This window comes from Microcaecilia unicolor, chromosome 2, assembly GCF_901765095.1.
Source record: "Microcaecilia unicolor chromosome 2, aMicUni1.1, whole genome shotgun sequence".
Classification (NCBI taxonomy): Eukaryota; Metazoa; Chordata; class Amphibia; order Gymnophiona; family Siphonopidae; genus Microcaecilia; species Microcaecilia unicolor.
In genome coordinates this window covers 318726928-318748005 of record NC_044032.1, presented here as the reverse complement: position 1 = coordinate 318748005, position 21078 = coordinate 318726928, and positions in this window count along the sequence as shown.

Genomic DNA, 21078 nt, shown 5'->3' with positions numbered 1-21078 from the left:
TTGCTCATTATTATTGTTTTCTATTTGTGATTTATAAATAGTTGTACAGCATATTATTCCTTTTTATACTTTAATAAAAAGATTTAAATATAGAATCATAAGGGTTTGAGGCTTCTGTAGATGAGGCTAGAGCAAATGGCGATGGGGTGGGGACGGGGACAGAACCTCGGGGGGGGGGGGCAGAGAAGGGGCCCACAGGCAGGAGACAGAACCCACAGGGCGGGAATGAGGACAAACTTTGTCCCCGTATCATTCTCTAGCTCAAAGGTAATGAGATGCAAATCTAGGTGCACTCATAGCTTTGAGCATTAGGGAGTTCGGTGGGAGGATTGTGCTTGGTGCAGTCACAAAAGAGTTCAGTGGTAAGCTCAGCTCCGGTAAAACCTGCATGTTAAGCACACATTGGCATCTGTTTTCTGCAGCCTAAATATAAGCATTTTAAATGTTTTTTTTTTCAGGATGCTTACATTTAGATGCAAGTAACAGACGCCAATGGGTCATTCCATGCCAAGAGGTCTAAACCTTCCTATCATCATGTCTCCAATTTTGTTCAAATTTTATCTGTTGCGCAAGTCAGGTGTTAAATGAAGTTTCACAAAAATTGAGGTCTCTAACTGCAATAGTTGCAGATCTAGACCCCCTTTTCTGAAAGGTTGGGAGTCCATGAGCGCGTGACATTTACCAAAATGCCATTTTTGGGGTCTAATAAAATCCAAACACATCTATAAGAATGACTAAAAAATTCAAATCCTGTACAGTTTTTGATGCTAATTCCGATGAAATACATTTTAACATTATGGATGCAAAATCCAGTCAAACAAGTTGACTCAAAGTGTGCATCAAAATTGGTCGCGACTCATCGGAACATATTTGGACCAATATTCAGACCGCAATAACATCCATGCAAACAAAGATACGGACTTGAAATTTTGAACAAGCATTATGCTTGTGCTGGACATAATACTGCCAGATTTGCAACTAACCAGCATCTATAACCGCCCTACAGGATCTCTTCAAAGTTGGCACTGTCAGCGCAAATGATAAAATGTACCAAAGTTCAAAGCCATTTATTTAAAAAGAGTCTGCCTGAATCAGCTTGTGAACAGTATCATCTGAAAGAGAAAATTGTGCTCTACAACACTGATATGTTTTTGTTTTGCAATGCCACCATTAAGTAGCCATTTACTCAGGTCAAAGAATGTTATATTTAGTACGCTTGATACGCTAATTTTTCTTAATGTCTAGGAAATTGAGTCTTAATAGTTGCTTAAAAGTATTGGTATAATTATTTATTCATTCGTATTTTATTCGTTGATTGTCCAATCGTTTATTGTGCGCTGTTATGGTGGATTGGAAACGTTTGTGAAACGTCAGTTGAACAGAAAGATGCTTTCATAAGCTTTATGCATCCTCATGGTCCCGCTACTTCATTTTATTGGCCAGTAAGACGCGATACTTGCTGGATCCCAGAACAACTTATCATTGCTGTTATTCCAGCTCCATCAGTGACATCATCTGGTCGGCAATTTAGTTTCCCTGAAACCGTTCTCTTGCAGATCAATGATGCTTTCAGAATGATGAAGTAACTGAAGAAGGCAGGCTTGGGAACCTGCAGTGAAGTAACTGAAGAAGGCAGGCTTGGGAACCTGCAGTAAAGAAACACACAATCAGGCTTTGGATCCTACAGTAAAGAAACCCACAATCAGGCTTGGGATCCTGCAGTAAAGATACCCACCTGTGATTGTTACTGCATGGATGTCGGGCGTGGCCCCTATGGCGATGGGGATGCTGGTTTCAATGTGATAACCAGTAATGGCTCAGCCATCATGGACCAACGCAATACATCGCGCACACAAAATATAACATACTTTGACCTGAGTAAATGGCTACTTAATGGTGACATTGCAAAACAAAAACATATCAGTGTTGTAGAGCACAATTTTCTCTTTCAGATGATACTGTTCACAAGCTGATTCAGGCAGACTCTTTTTAATAATTGGCTTTGAACTTTAGTACATTTTACCATTTGCGCTGACAGTGCCAACTTTGAAGAGATCCTGCAGGGCGGTTATAGATGCTGGTTAGTTGCAAATCTGGCAGTATTATGTCCAGCACAAGCATAATGCTTGTTCAAAATGTCAAGTCCGTATCTTTGTTTGCATGGAAGTTATTGCGGTCTGAATATTGGTCCAAATATGTTCCGATGAGTCGCGACCAATTTTGATGCACACTTTGAGTCAACTTGTTTGACTGGATTTTGCATCCATAATGTTAAAATGTATTTCATCGGAATTAGCATCAAAAACTGTACAGGATTTGAATTTTTTAGCCATTCTTATAAATGTGTTTGGATTTTATTAGACTCCCAAAATGGCATTTTGGTAAATGTCGCACGCTCATTTATTTATTTATTTATTTATTGCATTTGTATCCCACATTTTCCCACCTATTTGCGGGCTCAGTGTGGCTTACAATACATTGTGAGTGATGGAAATACAATATGTTAGAGTACAATTATGGTTACATTGTGAAGAGTTATGAGAGACAGAGTCAAGTCAGAACATCTTTGGGGCGTAGAACAATGGAATGATACAATGGGGAGAAGATGGGGCGATAGAACAATAGCGGATAACCTTAGGGTATAACAATTTTATTTGTGGGTGGAGTATTAATTGTGGTGGAAATGCGGGGTGAGAGAATTCAAGGAGAGTGTATTGATTCATTTCTGTTGGTGTGTATGGGCTTCATGTGTTTTGATCCTTGCAGTAGATTTTCTCGAAGAGGTCATGGACTGACAACCTTTCAGAAAAGGGGGTCTAGATCTGCAACTATTGCAGTTAGAGACCTTAAATTTTGGGAAACTTCGTTTAACACCTGACTCGTGCAACAGATAAAATTTGAACAAAATTGGAGAACATGATGGTGGGAACTTTTTTTAATTTTAGACCACATGGCATGGAATGACCCCAATGTGTGCTTTGTTTTTTTTTTTTTTTTTTAAGCATGGCTGCTTTAAATTTAGACACAGGACAAGAATGCCAATGTGTGCTTCAGGTTCTGGTCTGCGGTTTCTCACAACCAGCGCTCAAGGGCTTAAATGGGCATCCTGCTTCCAAAAGCAATCAAAGCCAGTAGATTTTGCAAAAAGAATCATATGAGAATCATGGGAAATCCTCTTTTCTGATCATTGGGGAGGAATACAAAATGACCTCAATTATATGAGCTGACTGTATTTGTATGTATCTGCGGTAAGTCCTGGTACGCTCGTTTGCTGTGCTAGACCCCTCTGACCATTCTGCGCTGGTAAATACGGGTGCTAGTACGACACTAAAGGTCTCTAGCGCCTGTGTTTACTTTTGATCATCAGGGCCTCAGAGCTTTTCAATCCAGTCCTTGGGGCACACCCAGCTAGTCAGGTTTCTGGATATCCACAATGAATATGCATGAGATAGATTTGCATACTAAGGAGTCAGTGCATGCAAATTAATCTCAAGCATATTCTTTCTGGATATCCTGAAAAACCCATTGGCTAGATGCACCCTGAGGACTGGGTTAAGAAGCACTGCTCTGGTACCTTGGAAATGCTTATGCACGCTTATACATTTTGCACATTCTGCTGTTTAAAAAATACAATTCAGAATGTGTTGATGTGTAGATCAGTGAAAACAAATTACTACAACATACTCTACATTTTCAATGTGAATATAAAAGAACAATTAACTAGAAACCACAAAGCCTCCACTTGACTCAATAATTGTGAACTACTTTTTGCAACAATAACAGCAGGGCTGGTCTTGCTACTAGTCCTCCTAGATCTAGAGCAGCTGAATTTGGGGGGTGATGGTGCAATTCTGGCATGCAGAAGAGCCTTCCCTGGCTTCCCTTCCACCTCCTTGGTCTGTCACTGTCATCCTCCCCTGCCTGCCACAAGCTTAAACAATACTGAACATTAGTGGGGGGATGTTGGGGGCCTAGGCCTCCTCACCTTTGGCTTGGGACACCTCTGGTTTTCATGGCTGGCAGGGGTACCAAGCCCTGCCAGCCAAAGACATCACCTACCTGGGTCACATCTGAAGTGGCACTTAATTCACTCAGATACGCTTTGGCCACTAATTTGACTCCTGCACATGCTCAGACTTGCTTCTGTGGGTGCTACCAAGGAGGGAGATGTCTTTGGCTGGCAGGGCTTGGCATCCTGCCAGCAAAGGTAATATTGTGGCAGGTGGTCACAGCTGCAGGGAAGGGGGGGGGGGGAAGAAGAATATTGGGAGTCCCCAAAAATGGACTTCTGGCTGTGCCCCTGTTCAACACTACACAGGCCTCTGAGGCCACTTGATAACAGTGATCATAATACATTAGCTTTTAAATTCAAAAAGGAGACTATGATAAAATGAGAGTGGTGAAAAAGAAAACTTAGAGGAGCGGCTGTGAAGGTCAAAAATTTACATCAGGCATGGATGCTGTTCAAAAATACCATCCTGGAAGCACAGGCCAAATAGTTTCCATCTATTAAAAAAGGAGGAAGGAAGACCAAACGACAGCCGGCATGGTTAAAAAGTGAGATGAAGGAAGCTATTAGAACTAAAAAAAAAATCCTTCAGAAAATGGAAGAAGGACCCAACTGAAAATAATAAGAAACGACATAAGGAATGGCAAGTCAAATGCAAAGTGCTGATAAGGAAGGCAAAGAGGGACTTTGAAAAAAAGATTGCGTTGGAGTGGTTAGAGTGGTTAGGTTAACCCTAGTGGTTAGGGTGGTGGACTTTGGTCCTGGGGAACTGAGGAACTGAGTTCAATTCCCACTTCAGGCACAGGCAGCTCCTTGTGACTCTGGGCAAGTCACTTAACCTTCCATTGCCCCATGTAAGCCGCATTAAGCCTGCCATGAGTGGGAAAGCGCAGGGTACAAATGTAACAAAAAAAAGTTTTTTTAGGTATATTAAAAGCAAGAAGCCAGCACAAGAATCGGTTGGACCCCTAGGTGACCGAGGGATAAAAGGGGCAGTCAGTGAAGACAAAACCATAGCAGAAAGATTAAATGAATTATTTGCTTCGTCTTCACTGAGGAAGATTTGGGAGAGATATCGGTGCCAGAAATGGTATTCAAAGCTGACAAGTCAGAGAAACTGAATGAAATCTCTAGAAACCTGGAGGTTGTAATGGGGCAATTTATAAATGATCTAGGGATGGGAGTAACTAGTGAGGTAATTATATTTGCTGATGGAAGGGACCACGTGATGCTATGAGCTGAGCAAGACTTGTGGTGCTCTGGCTCCGAGACCCTCACTCCTTAAACAACTATTTTCGTAATCGTGGGAGGCTTCAATCGTGTTTTAACAGAAGGCAAAGTGCTTATGGACAAGTATATTAACAAATCGCCAGTGGAGATGGCGCAAAGAATAGCAAAAAAAGAAAAAACAAGATCGGGAGCTCAAGACTGCAAAATGGCGGACGGACAAGCTGTGGCGGCAACGTCGATTAGCTTCTCGGAACAGCAATTGATTCAGCTGACCGCTGCCACTAAACAAGCGTGGGAGCCAAAGTGGTCCGAGCTCCATGAAAAACTAGACCATTATCAGACGGCGCTAGATGGCCTGGGAACGGGAGACCTGGAGGCCAGAATGTCAGCTCTTGAAGACGAGACTCGGGAGCACGGCCCAGATATTCAAAGTTTGTATCGCCAATTAAAAGAACAAGGTGAAAAACTTGAAGATTTAGAAGGCCGTTCCAGAAGGAACAATGTGCGTATAGTAGGGCTGCCAGAGCAACTACCAGAACGGAATTTAAGCACGTGGCTGGAAAATTGGCTAGCAAAGGAACTGGCCCTCACGGATTCAGCCGGATCCCTGGTTATAGAGCGTGCCCACCGTGTGGGAAAAAGACCAGAAACAAATGCCAGATCACAGGTAGTAGTGGCGAAAATTCTTAACTATAAACACAAGATTGAGATTTTGCAGGACTTTAAGGAGCGGAGAGACTCGCTGAAGTATGGGGGCCGAAATATACTGATTTTCCAGGATTATACAGTGGCCGTGCAAGAGCAATGTAAAAAGTTTCACCCCCTCTGCTCGACTCTAATAGAAAAAAAGATTAAATTTGCGCTGCAATACCCGGCCAAATTACGCCTATTTCTGCAAAATAGTTGGCATTCTTACTCTTCAGTAGAAGAAGCCCGGAAAGCACTGATGGATAAACAACTCCTAGAAGATCCCTGAATATATAACTTGCAAGTGACTGTAAGTGAAAGAGTAAGAGATTTAATGGGATTTTTGCTGAGGGAATGCTGTTTATAAGATGTTGGGGGGTGGGGGTCTCAAAGCGAGAGATCGTGGTTCTCGCTTTTTTGTAGGCTGGGTGGCCTGGGAGGAGGCTACAGGGAACAATGGAGGTGAAAAGGAAAGAGGGGGGTAAACGGGGAGGGAATGGGAGAAGGGGGGGAAGGGAAGCGCATTAAGACATCTGTAACCCCACCAGTAACAGGTACTAGAATTGCATGGGAATACACAGATTGGCACTATATAAAAATTTGCATTCACAGGCAGCTCCTGCCAGGGAAACCGGTAACAGATTTCTCCTATAAGCAGTTTTGGAAGTTAGACACAGTCATGATTTACTTAAAGCTGCAGACATGCGTACACGAATCATTACATGGAATGTAGGGGGGAATAACTTCCCCAATTAAGCGGGCAAAGATATTAACGGCACTTCGTAGGCATGGCGCAGACATTGCCTGCCTACAAGAAACCCGCCTTTCCGAGGCGGAACATAACAAACTCCAGAGAATGTGGGTGGGTGAGGTCCCGGCCAGTTCCTCGCCAGGCCGGAGGGGAGGAGTGGTAATTTTATTTAGAAAAGGCCTACCGTATAAAGCCACGTTACTAGCCAGAGATCAAGAAGGACATTACTTGTTAGTAAAAATATGGCTCCAAGGGTTAGAGATGAATTTACTAGTGGTATATGGGCCAAACAGGCAAGATCCAGAGTTTTACCAAAAACTACAGCAACTAAGCCATAAACATAGTAATCTACCCCTCTAGTGGGAGATCTAAATTTAATCATGGACCCAACAATGGATTGCACTAGCCCTACTTCACAACACTACCGAGGTAATAGAGGGGACATTTTGCCTAGTTTAGTGCAGGTCTTGGATTTGGTGGACACCTGGAGGGCGCTACACCCATCAGAGAAAGATTTTACACACCGGTCTAGAGCCCATGGGACTCAGGCCAGATTGGATTGTGCCCTGATAGCGCGAAATATGTTTCATAGAGTAATCAAGGCAACGATAGGTCTAGAGGAGATTTCGGACCACACTCTGCTGTGGTTGGACCTGGAAACGAACGTAGAGGGGATTGGAGAGAGGAGATGGCGGTTCCCAGCCTACTTATACAGGGACCAGCACTTCCAGAAGTACCTTTCTGAGAAGTGGGAGGAATACGCTACTTACAACGCCCAGCACGAAGATCAGGCCTCTTTGTACTGGTCTGCCTCCAAAGCAGTTCTGCGAGGAGATATTATTGCATATGTGGCACGTATGAAAAAGAAAGCGGCGGCCAGTGTACCGGGGTTAGAAACACAATTGCAAATAGCTAGGCGGGCTCACGCCAAACATCCATCGGCGCAGACACTCGAGACCCTAAAAGCTACACAGGTGTCCCTCAATACATTATTACACGAAAGAGAAACACATTCTCAGTGGTATAGGAAATATAAGTTGGAACGGTATGGAAATAGACCGGGGCAGCTAATGGCCCGAATAATAAAATCTGGAGGGGGCTCGCGGGTGATAGATACGTTGAGGGACGGCCAAGGGAAAATCACAAACCAGCCTGCAGAAATCACACAAATATTGGCTAAACATTTTGCCCATTTGTATACTAGGAAGCATTCAGGGAGCCCACAAGACATAGAGCAGTATTTGACACAGGCCAGGCTTCCAAAATTAACGGAGACTAAGAGGCAGGCGCTGAATGACCCATTGACAATGAAAGAATTGCAGGCAGCTGTGAACAAATTAAAGCTGTACTCAGCGCCATTGAAGGCTAGAGGTGCTCTGTTGGAATACTATGATGAAGCTATAGAAAAAGGAGTCTCCCCTCAATATGCTAACACCTCCACTATTACACTTATCCCGAAGCCCAATAAGCCAAAAGAGAAGGCCGAGTCCTATAGGCCGATTTCATTATTAAGCGTAGACACAAAATTAATAGCGAAGATCCTGGCGGAACAATTAGCTTTAGTTTTGCCTCGACTGATTGGGCCAGATCAAGTAGGGTTTGTCAGGAATAGGTCCTCCTCTTGGAATGTCAGGAAAGCGCTTCTAGCCATGGCCAGTTGTCAAGAAAGAGGAGACCCGGCGGTGTTGCTGAGTCTAGATGCTGACAAAGCATTTGACAGAGTAAGCTGGGATTTCCTCTTTCAAACTCTACAACATATGGGGCTCGGGGATTGGTTTCAGAAAGCTGTAAAAACGTTGTATAATCAGCCCAAAGCAGCCATAGTAGCTAATGGGGTCAGCAGCGCAGAATTCAACATAGAATGGGGTACACGCCAGGGGTGCCCCTTGTCTCCCCTCCTGTTTATACTTTCCCTAGAACCTCTGCTGCACCACATAAATCAGGCAGAGGCGGTGAGGGGGGTAGAGGTGGCAGGACAACACCTTAAAACAGTGGCCTATGCAGATGACCTGCTGGTAATGGTCTCAGATGTCCGAAGTTCCCTCAAGCCACTGCTAGAGTTGTTAGAAATATACAGGAAAGTGGCGGGGTTTACCTTAAATCTGAATAAGTCCCAAGCCCTAATACTTACATCTGACCTTACGAAAAAAGAAATCTTGGGGCTGCCAGTCCCAGCGGTGGAGGGTGTGTTGAAATATTTGGGTGTGTCGATTCCTGCAGTATTAGATCAGCTATATACAATTAACATCTGTCAGCTATTAAAAGACACTAGGCAGAAAATGCAGGGGTGGGAGTCCCTTCCACTGAATGTTTGGGGAAAGATAGCAATGTATAATATGTTTGTAATACCAAAATGGTTATACATTTTTCAATTACTGCCTCTGTCAATGAGATACAGCGATGAATGTAAACTGAACAAAATGCTGAGACGCTTCTTGTGGAGTGGGAAAAAAGCATGCATATCTTTGCAAGTTATGTACACACCAACCGAGTATGGCAGGATGGGACTAATTAGTTTAAAGAGCATTACTGTGGCAAGTAGTATGCGCCACATACGGGACTGGTTCTGTCGGACATCTTATTACTCAAACACAGATCTGGAGCTGCAGCTTCTACCGCAAGTTCACTTCAGTAATTGCTTGCATACAGGAGGAGCGGAGATTCCAAAAATTTTGAAACTTACAGGGATTATGAGTTCCGCAAAAGCAGCATGGAGATGGATATGTCGTTTACACCGTTTCTCTCCTAAAGTAACACCGTTTTTGTTGGTAGCTAACAACCCTGACTTTCAGCCGGGGTGCATTTATCCAGCCTTTGGTCAATGGAAGCAAAAAGGGATAATATATCTGTTGCAAGTACTGACTGCGGATGGAAACCCTAAAACGTTTCAAGAACTGGAAACGGAATATGCAATGCCTAAAACAGATAATTTCCATTATACGCAGTTGAGACATTATCTTCAAACTTTACCCTGGACAGACTTAACGGAAGATGTACAAGAAGAATTATCATTGGCCTTTTCTTTGGAGGCACAAGTGAAAGTACCCCTGGCCTACCATCATCGCCATATAAAGGATACGGTATCTGAAATGGATTACAAACGACTGGCGGAAAGCTGGGAGAGAGACTTGTCTCTTGCATTAACACCAGATCAACTTAGAGAACATATTATATCTATTTGACGACGTTCGGCTTATGCTACCCAATGGGATATACAATATAAAATTACTCTGAGGATATATACAGTGGGGGAAATAAGTATTTGATCCCTTGCTGATTTTGTAAGTTTGCCCACTGACAAAGACATGAGCAGCCCATAATTGAAGGGTAGGTTATTGGTAACAGTGAGAGATAGCACATCACAAATTAAATCCGGAAAATCACATTGTGGAAAGTATATGAATTTATTTGCATTCTGCAGAGGGAAATAAGTATTTAATCCCTCTGGCAAACAAGACCTAATACTTGGTGGCAAAACCCTTGTTGGCAAGCACAGCGGTCAGACGTCTTCTGTAGTTGATGATGAGGTTTGCACACATGTCAGGAGGAATTTTGGTCCACTCCTCTTTGCAGATCATCTCTAAATCATTAAGAGTTCTGGGCTGTCGCTTGGCAACTCGCATCTTCAGCTCCCTCCATAAGTTTTCAATGGGATTAAGGTCTGGTGACTGGCTAGGCCACTCCATGACCCTAATGTGCTTCTTCCTGAGCCACTCCTTTGTTGCCTTGGCTGTATGTTTTGGGTCATTGTCGTGCTGGAAGACCCAGCCACGACCCATTTTTAAGGCCCTGGCGGAGGGAAGGAGGTTGTCACTCAGAATTGTACGGTACATGGCCCCATCCATTCTCCCATTGATGCGATGAAGTAGTCCTGTGCCCTTAGCAGAGAAACACCCCCAAAACATAACATTTCCACCTCCATGCTTGACAGTGGGGACGGTGTTCTTTGGGTCATAGGCAGCATTTCTCTTCCTCCAAACACGGCGAGTTGAGTTCATGCCAAAGAGCTCAATTTTTGTCTCATCTGACCACAGCACCTTCTCCCAATCACTCTCGGCATCATCCAGGTGTTCACTGGCAAACTTCAGACGGGCCGTCACATGTGCCTTCCGGAGCAGGGGGACCTTGCGGGCACTGCAGGATTGCAATCCGTTATGTCGTAATGTGTTACCAATGGTTTTCGTGGTGACAGTGGTCCCAGCTGCCTTGAGATCATTGACAAGTTCCCCCCTTGTAGTTGTAGGCTGATTTCTAACCTTCCTCATGATCAAGGATACCCCACGAGGTGAGATTTTGCGTGGAGCCCCAGATCTTTGTCGATTGACAGTCATTTTGTACTTCTTTCCATTTTCTTACTATGGCACCAACAGTTGTCTCCTTCTCGCCCAGCGTCTTACTGATGGTTTTGTAGCCCATTCCAGCCTTGTGCAGGTGTATGATCTTGTCCCTGACATCCTTAGACAGCTCCTTGCTCTTGGCCATTTTGTAGAGGTTAGAGTCTGACTGATTCACTGAGTCTGTGGACAGGTGTCTTTCATACAGGTGACCATTGCCGACAGCTGTCTGTCATGCAGGTAACGAGTTGATTTGGAGCATCTACCTGGTCTGTAGGGGCCAGATCTCTTACTGGTTGGTGGGGGGATCAAATACTTATTTCCCTCTGCAGAATGCAAATAAATTCATATACTTTCCACAATGTGATTTTCCGGATTTAATTTGTGATGTGCTATCTCTCACTGTTACCAATAACCTACCCTTCAATTATGGCTGCTCATGTCTTTGTCAGTGGGCAAACTTACAAAATCAGCAAGGGATCAAATACTTATTTCCCCCACTGTATAGCACCAAGGAGGGCATTCCACATGGGAGTGACTCCTTGGGGCGAATGCCCGAAATGCAAAGCAGAAGGAGCAACATTGGGTCATATGTTATGGTCGTGCAAAGGTATCAGAACTTTTTGGAACACACTCGTGGCCCAAGTATCAACTTTGTGGCGGGTATGCTGGTACAGCGATGCCCGGCTGTTGCTGGGCTGTTGGTCAATTCCTACAACATGGCCCAAAAGGCATGAAGGCCTTTGTGGAAAAATCTATTATAACAGCAAAACAATGCATCCTGGCTGAGTGCATTACAAATAGATACCCCACTTTGCAGGGGTGGAGACTGCGGATGATCCACTTAATTCGGATTGAGAGGATGAGTATAAAACAATTTTCCTCGGAAAGGGGCGAGAAGTGGATAAACTGCTGGAGCCTATTCCTGGACACCTTAACACCAGCTGCTTGAAGCCGCCTTATGAACAGATAGTTGTTTAACCAATACTGGTGGAGTGAATGTATTTTGACTAGTTAAAGAAGGGGTTTAACGGGAAGGGTAGGGTGGGAAGGGTGGGAAAGGGAAACGACTTTGACACAAGAGTAGGAACCTTATCGGAAAAGAATAAGCTGCAAAAGGTGAAGTCGGGGGACTGGGAGTTGGGATATAAAAGTTACAATGGTTTTCAAGTTGTACTACTTTGAACATACGTGATATGCTGTTTGGTGAATTGTTTAGTTTGAAGTGTCAGTGCTTTTGACTAATAAAAATGATTAAAACATATTTGCTGATGACACAAAGTTATTCAAAGTTGTTAAATCACAAGAGGATTGTGAAAAATTACAAGAGGACCTTTCAGGACTGGGAGACTGGACATCTAAATGGCAGATGACGTTTCATGTGAGCAAGTGCAAAGTGATGCATGTGGGAAGGAGGAACCCAAATTATAGCTATGTAATGCAAGGTTCCATGTTAGGAGTCACCAACCAGGAAAGGGATCTAGGCGTCATCGTTGATGATACGTTGAAACCCTCTGCTCAGTGTGCAGCGGTGGCTAAGAAAGCAAATACAATGTTAGGTATTATTAGAAAAGGAATGGAAAACAAAAATGAGGATGTTATAATGCCTTTGTATTGCTCCATGGTGTGACCGCACCTCGAATATTTTGCTCATTTCTGGTCGCCGCATCTCAAAAAAGATATAGTGGAATTAGAAAAGGTACAGAGAAGGGCAACGAAAATGATAAAGGGGATGGGAAGATTTCCCTATAAGGAAAGGCTAAAGTGGCTAGGGTTCGTCAGGTTGGAGAAAAGATGGCTGTGGTATATAAAATAATGAGTGGAGTGGAACGGGTAGATGTGATTCGCTTGCTTACTCTTTTCAAAAATACTAGGACTAGGGGGGCACTTGATGAAGCTACAAAATAGTAAATTTAAAATGAATCGGAGAAAATTTTCGCTCAACGTGTAATTAAACCCTGGAATTCGTTGCAAGAGAATGTAGTAAAAGCAGTTAGCTTAGTGGGGTTTAAAAAAGGTTTGGATGGCTTCCTGAAGGAAATGTCCATAGACCATTATTAAAATGGACGGGGAAAATCCACTGATATTTCTAGGAGAAGCAGCATAAAATGTGTTGAACCTTTCTGGGATCTTGCCAGGTACTTGTGACCTGGATTGGCCACTGTTGGAAACAGGATGCTGGGCATGATTTGGTCCATCCCAGTATGGCAATACTTATGTACTTATAGGCTGACTTCCTATCTGAGGGGAAAGGGATATGGCAGTGCTTGAACATGGACCTGTACTTACAGAGCCCATTGTAGCTGGGTCACCCCTCCAGGACCCAGCTGGGCTTAACCCTGCTTAGCTGCCTCCTCCTTCACACGGCTGTTGCCTCACTCTGCTCTGAGCCTCAGCTCCAGGCCCTGAGAACTTCCAGGACTTCTTCCCCCTCTGTTCCTTTCACAGAGGCACATTCAAAGCACAACGTTTATAAGTAAGAGAGCTTTATTTTCTTGCTTCCAGTTAACATAAACGCCCAGGAACACCTGTAACTCCAGGTTGTTTAGGCTTGCTGCCCAAAGCACAATTCAGGTTCAAAAACAGTCCATATAACTTCACTTCACTTTAACCAAGATTACTTCTCTTAGGGAACAGTACATTATCAGAAAGAAAACACAGTAGCTTGGTAGGTTGCAGCCCCAGACCTTTTCAGTATGAAACAGTTTACAAAGTCTTTCTTACAGCACAGCTACACAGCTTTGGTCCCACCTGGTTCAGGCTGGGGTTTCAATTGTGCCCAGCCCTCTCTCTCCCAGGGGCTGCGCCTGTTTCCTCTTTAGTAGAGATCTCCGCCAGCGCCTCAGCCTCTCTCCTCTGATCTTCCACCAGTCTCTCCAAGGCACGGCTAGCCACCCATTACAGCAGCTTTTTGGGTTTGAGCCAGAGCTCCAATCTCCTCTAGTTCCTCCTCTAGTCCTTAAGTAACCTCCATTTTATCCTCCTCTTCAACTTCCCCTGCCCCCAACCTCTCCAGCTGGCCCTCATCACCTTCCTCAGAGACCATTTCCCAATCTTCTATCTCCTCCCCTAACTCTTGCACAGCCGGGTGGGGAAGAGAAGGATTCTGGGACTGGTAGTTCCTCCCCTTCTTCCTTAACCCGGCCAACCTCTCTGCCTCCGGTAGCCCAGCTTTCTGAATGTGGGTGTTGTGCACATGAAATCTGCCCCGTTGGGGTTCCTCAGCTCCCTACACCCCCTTTCTTCGTGCCTTCTGTTAATATGTGTCCCAGCTTGAGACCTATCCACTAGAATAGTGGTGGGCCAAGTTACATAGCTTAAACAGCTGAAAAGCACTGACTAGGCCTGATAACCAGCTGATGGCTTTATAGCTGAGAGCCTGCAAGAGCAGGACTGCTTGGTGAGTCTTATTGAAACCTGGTACAACTTTCAAATTGAGTGTAACACTTAAGATGTAGAAATTAATGACAAAAATGGTAAAAAGCTTGGTTCTTAAAATGGTGTCTGTCTTTATAACATGGCTCCCAGGATCACAAGATAGAAAGACATAGATCTCTCTCAGTATTAGGAAAGAGGTTTTAAAAGTGTTGAAATTGGCACTATGAAGAAATCTTTGAGAGGAAGGGCAGGTGGGCACCTGACCTGCGGTTAAGTATGAAGAAAGATTAGAAAAAAAAGTCTCTCTCCAATTGACTTGTATGGGGACGAAATACTATATAAGAAATGCAGAGCTGAGCTAAAATCGGATTCTTTCCCCACCGAAATCTCTGAAGGCGAAGCTCTGGCCGGTTGAACCCAGAATCTGTCTGATGTTTGTACCAACTTGAAGTCCTGATTTGGGTGAGAATAAAAGACTATTTCTTTCACTAAACTGCTTCAGTCCCTGTTTCAATCTCTTTTCTCTCCTCCACCTGTTTCACAGAATACTGCACACACAAGTAAGATTCTCTCTCATTTACATAGATTTTATGTGGGAACATAAATGGCCAAAGATACACTTAGATCCAGAGAGACAGAAAGCTGTGGTCATGGGAGTTAGATTTGAACTGTCACCCCCCCTACGCCTCCATGACCGGAGGCGCTCCTTAGAACCCCGATTCGTAACACCATGGAATGGGGTTTCGCTGGAATTTAGGGAGGGGATGATCAACAAGATCCTAGAAGAACAAACCCTCTGTACACCTCCGTGGGCAAGGGTCCTGCGGGGGTCTAGAGAGGGGTAATTAAAAACAGTGGTGTACCCCGTCTGCTGCTCTTTTTCCCTATTTCCACACTTTCCTGTTTTTGTCCGTCCTTGGTTGCAGAGGGGTGATTCTGTGCGTCCAAGCTGTCCCAGCTCTTCTACATCTCCTTAATATCTTCTCTTTCTCTTTTCTTCTTCTCTCTTACACCTGTCTTCCTTTACTGTTTCTTTCCTTAACTTTCTGTCTCCCGTCTTTGACCTTTGTCCTACTGAGTTCGTGTTCCTTGACTTTTGTGAGCTCTTTTATATCTTTGCTTTCTCTGTTTTGTGTCCTCTCATCTCCTTTTCCTTCTTCTACCCTGTCCCTTTTTGATTTGCGTGTTGTGCGCAAGTGTGTGATTGTTGTATGATTGGCGCATAATTGCGAGACCAGGCGACTGCGATCTCGCGTTTACTGTTTGATTATATCACGTACGATTCTTTGGGCCGGTCTTATGCTAGCTTCTCGCTTAACGGTCCTTAGAGGTTGTGCGTTTTCTACTCCCTCTCTTCACTTTCTTTGTATGGATTCTGCTCTTTTTCTGGTTTCTGTTTTCTTTTATGTATACATTCTCTGTCTCTACCTGTGTTGTTGCGCCCTCCTGGTTGTCCAGGTGGCATCCCCTGTCGCTTTTCTGTAAAGTGCCACGTTTTTTTTTGTCCCTCACTTACTTAATTTCTTTGTTGCCCTCTCTCTCTGTCCTTCTTAACTCTCTGTCCTACCTTGAATGCACCTGTACCTGCCTCTTTTGCCTATTAGGTGCATGTGTCGCTTGATTTCCGTTATGTCTCCCCCATGCCTATCTGTAGATCTTGGGTTAAGTAAGATCCAAACAGGTTTTGTTTTGTGTTATTCTGTTGATCGTGGGCTAAATGCGATCCAGAAGTTTGTCTCTGTGTGTGTCCCTGTGTCGTTTGTTCCTATATTTTGTTCTGATGTGTTTTAAATCTCAGGCTAACTGTCTTGCCTTATTCCGCTGAAATCCTATTTTTCTCCTTTTAATCATTTCGGGTCTGTGTGGTTTGTGCTGACAACTCAGACTGCTCTTCCCCCCCCCCCCCCCCCCCCCCTTCTCGTGCCTATCCACTTCTGTTTTTTTGTAAGTGCGACATAGCCTTCAAAGATGTCTTGGGCGTGTCCCCCGTTTCTTGCATCCTTTTGTATGTATTCTCACTCCCTCATACTTCTGCTTGAGTTTCTACTGATCTTACAGCTGTTCCCTTCATATTGTCCAAATCTGGTGTTAGAGTGGGGTAACTTGCTCTCACCATCAGCTGGAAGCACTGGTTTACGGTGCTCAGCTCCTTAGCTGTCATTTTCTTATTACTTACTGTCATTCTACTTCCGCTTTTCTTTTTCTCACTGCGCCATAGATAAAGGAAATGTCTGTTTCCTATCTACGGCTGTTATTTAAGCACTGCTTTATAGTTCTCTGCTCTTTACAGTGTCATTCTCTTTTTCATGACTTGGAACTTGTGGCTGTAAGCGTACACGCCACTGCTTCCTTCTCTATCTCTATTCACCACCTGTACAAAACCCCATCTATCTAGATCTTTCTCTCTATCTTTGTCTGAAACTCTCTTGAGGTGTCCTTGTGGAAGCCCTGCCACTTGGCGGGTGGATTATTTGTAGTCCCATTTTTCTGAATCTTTAGCCTCTCAATTTATAAGTGCGTAGCTACTTTGCTTCCCTTATCTCTGTAAGTGCCAGGCTCTTTGGGCGTTGCCCATCTGTGCCTCCCTCTTACATGTCCGGTGATATTTCTTTACTCTGTATGTTGCAATACTCATCGTATCTGTCAGTGAGGTTGTTATCTCTCCCCTGTCATTTTTTTCTCTCACTTCTATCTATAATTATTCCCGGCAAAAGGTCTGTTGCCCGTTGCATGGCATTCTTTTGTCCCCATCCTTAATGTCTGCCAAAGTCTTAAAAGCTTGTTTTTCTTTTATGTACTGTAAATGCTTTATGTCTTTACTTTTGACTGACTGTCATGGTCTTCCGGTTTGTTAAGACTTTTTCTTTTCTTATCTGCCCTCCCACTATGGGCGTGGCCCGGGGCGTAACTCCTGGTGTCACTCCACACCCTGGATGCGCCTTCTGCCCTCTCCCTCACATCTCTAATTCTTGCATAATTTACTTTTTCTCAACTGTCTCTTTTCTCCATTACTTTTGTATATTTGATTTATTGGGTAATCATTAGGATATTATTACCAAAGATTCATTGTTAGCATTCTAATGTTCGGCCCTTAAAAGATTGCTATTGCTACATATCTTTCTTTTTAACCCTCGGAAGAGTCCACTCATATTATTTTGGTTAGCTCATTTGTTTTTAGACAATGACATTTAGTTTTCTGCTTGTCATTTAGAATTGATTATTTCCTGTTTTGCACTATTTTACTCTAACTTTAATTTTGTGATTCAGTTTTCGGATTGAGATAAGACATGTTGTTGTTTTTCATTCCTGAGCTGCATATGTCTAGCCTTGAAGGTGTAACTGAATTGATAACTTATAATGAGGTTTTATGGTAGTAGGATTTGGAAGCAGTATCATATATTTTTAAAAGCCCTTCTTAAAAATTTGATTTGTTCATCTTTTGCCTTTGTTATTGAGGTATTTTATCTCCAATTCTGAAAGATAAGGGGAATTTGCCTGCCCACTCTGCTTATTAGATCTTTTGTGCTTGGCATGATTGATATGCATTCACTTCCTGTGCAACTCTTTGCCTGACAGTTGTATACATAAATTATATTAGGCTTTACTTATAAACTCTACTTTATAGGATGAAAGTTAGATATTAAACCACACACTTGCTTCACCTTAGGAAGCATGGGTTTTTTTGTGCTTCGGTACTGTGTTCATGCTTTATTAATAAATTGGGTACGGCATTGTTTCCGGTCCCATTAGATGTGCTGCTTCCTGCTGTGTTAACCTTGTTTTTATAGTACATTTTTTTTCTCTTTTTTCCTGCACGCATTACAATATTCATATTTAATAAATACATAGATATTAAAATTACTTTTCTTTTCATGATCCATTTACTGGTCCTCTGGGTTCTTCGTACGTGCACTTTCCTACAAACAGCAGTGCTTGAATGCTTTTTAGTTTCACTTTTATGTTTGCAGTGCTGGATCGCTGCTTTCCTGGTATAGACGTTAGCTCTATGGCCTTGCTTCTATACTATAACATTAAACGTTCCAGAACACTAATCTACAACCTGTTTTATTTCCTTGTTTTTGTTCATTTACTCTATATTTTGACTTTTTTTCATTCTTGCTTTCTCCGATACAGGGGACTTACTAAGCTGCTTGCTCATTGGTTCGCAATGCTTGCCTATCAATTTTTATATCCCACCTACTTCCCTTTTTAGTGTATGTCACCTTTCTTTGAGACTTTAATGCTTGAATTGCAGTGCTCACTTTTGTATTTCGATTTGTGGCCGAAGCTGCACAACTTTTTTCCAATTTATTTTAAATTGAAATTGTTTTCTTCTTTTACTATAGGTATAACTGTATGAATAAATTTATTTGTAGTATTTACTCCTGCATTGCAGGCCTTTTTATTGTCAGCTGCTCCGTTCTAATGTTTTTGCGTTTCCCTCACGTGATTTGTTGAATGGAAAACATATTGTTTACTGAATGATGAACGTGGAATTTTTCTAATTTTTGTTCTGGTTAATGTGTTCCAACTAATGGCTCCTTTATGGTTGTACCTTCCCCCATGAGTTTACATGTGTTTAGTTTTGCTTTAAAATATTTCTTTTTTTTTTTATCCTCTTTTATTTTACCACCTCTGAAGTAGGTTTCAGGGGCTCTTCCCTGGGATATGCTATACTTTTATTATTTTCTTATGTACCAGTGTTACGCTATAACCATTGGCTTTGATACCGATGCCTGGGGCTTACACCCATCTGAGGGTCGGAGATGACGGTATCTCAATTACTAGATTTTGAGCAGAAATTCCATTCCATTTTTTGGAGTGGCCTGCTCCCACTATTCTGGATTATTGCCCACATAGGAGTTACCTAGTACAGATGCGCGCTGGGGATATAAAGAGACGTCTAAAATCCTTAAGTTGCAATTGTGTACTGGTTGACTAGGGCCTTTTAAATTTTTTTTAGACGTATATTTAAGCATCTATTGGGGGTTAGTGACAGTCTGGCGAGTGTATTCCCCCTAACCGGCGAAGACCCATTAGATCACTGCCCTTCGATTTTAGGGAACTTATTTTCGCCGTTCTCTGAAATCTTTCAGGGGTTTTAGCTTCCCCCGCTTTTTGGGGTTTCATTATGGCGAGTGTAATCCCATACCATGGCGAGTGTAATCCCATGTCAAATTCATGGCGAGTGTAATCCCATGCCTAATTCGTGGCGAGTGTAATCCCATATCATGGCGAGTGTAATCCCATATCATGGCGAGCGTAATCCCATGCCAAATTCATGGCGAGTGTAGTCCCATGGTCAATTTCTATAGAAGCATACTCTGGAGGGCAGTATTTAAGAGTAGGATACATACGTAAGCTGACACTAGGTATTTATTCACTTATACACTGACTCTCTAGGTACATTTCTGTTTGCAGTTTTTGTCTTTCTTTCTTCTAATGTCACTAGCGGTTAAAGCGTTGAGCTTTCCGCCAATTCGTAATTTCTGTTTTAGGTTCCGCCGCTGGAACGCTCTTGAAGACGCGTGAGTATGAAGGTGTTTTGTCTATGCATGATGCATGCTTTCTTGTTTTGATAATCTTTCTCTGCACGTTTTTTTTTTTTTTTTTACTACAGATATATTAGAGGTGCCCCTGTTATAAATTGGAAACTGTATAAGACAAATGCAGTGTGGCTGAGGTGAAAATTGTAACCTAATACCAAATAAAACAACTTCAGCCAATATTATATATGGATCGCGTTATTCAATGGGTGTAGTAGAGAAAAAGCCCTCAGAAACCTCCAGTGATATTCTGGTGGTTTAATGCGAGGTTATGCACAATTTTGTGAAATAACTCACGCAGTGATTCTATCATAGGGCAAAAAACTCCACTCACTGACTATTGTTTAAGTCTTAATCTGCACACAATATGAACAGTGTTTGAGCGATATGTTTAATACTCGCAGTTTAAACAGTGTTGAGGCAATATTTTTGTGCTCTAATGTGTTTTTCTACTGCACATAGAATAAAGTAGCACTAAACTAGCACTTAGCTTTGTGATTTAAATCGGCACTCTTCTGTGACCGTTCGACGGAGGCCGCCGTTTCACCTAGAAAACTGGCTTCATCAGGAACGGAGTGCCGATTTAAATCACAAAGCTAAGTGCTAGTTTAGTGCTACTTTATTCTATGTGCAGTAGAAAAACACATTAGAGCACAAAAATATTGCCTCAACACTGTTTAAACTGCGAGTATTAAACATATCGCTCAAACACTGTTCATATTGTGTGCAGATTAAGACTTAAACAATAGTCAGTGAGTGGAGTTTTTTGCCCTATGATAGAATCACTGCGTGAGTTATTTCACAAAATTGTGCATAACCTCGCATTAAACCACCAGAATATCACTGGAGGTTTCTGAGGGCTTTTTCTCCCCTGTTATAAATCCCTGAGCTAGGATCCAGCTTGAGATTTGACTTGGGCCACCTGAGGGCCTTGCCTTTAAACACTATTTTACGTTGCACATATTTTCCTATTTGGATTGTTTTTCCCTTCTTTCTTATTACACCATGTCCTCTCCATCATCCCCTACTCCCCTGGATAGAGTTCTCAACTTTTTCCCCGCGGATAGAAAAGAACTTACCCGTCTATGTCAGAAATGGAGTTCCTCATGGTCTGCCAAAGACCAAGGACTGGAATGGCCATCA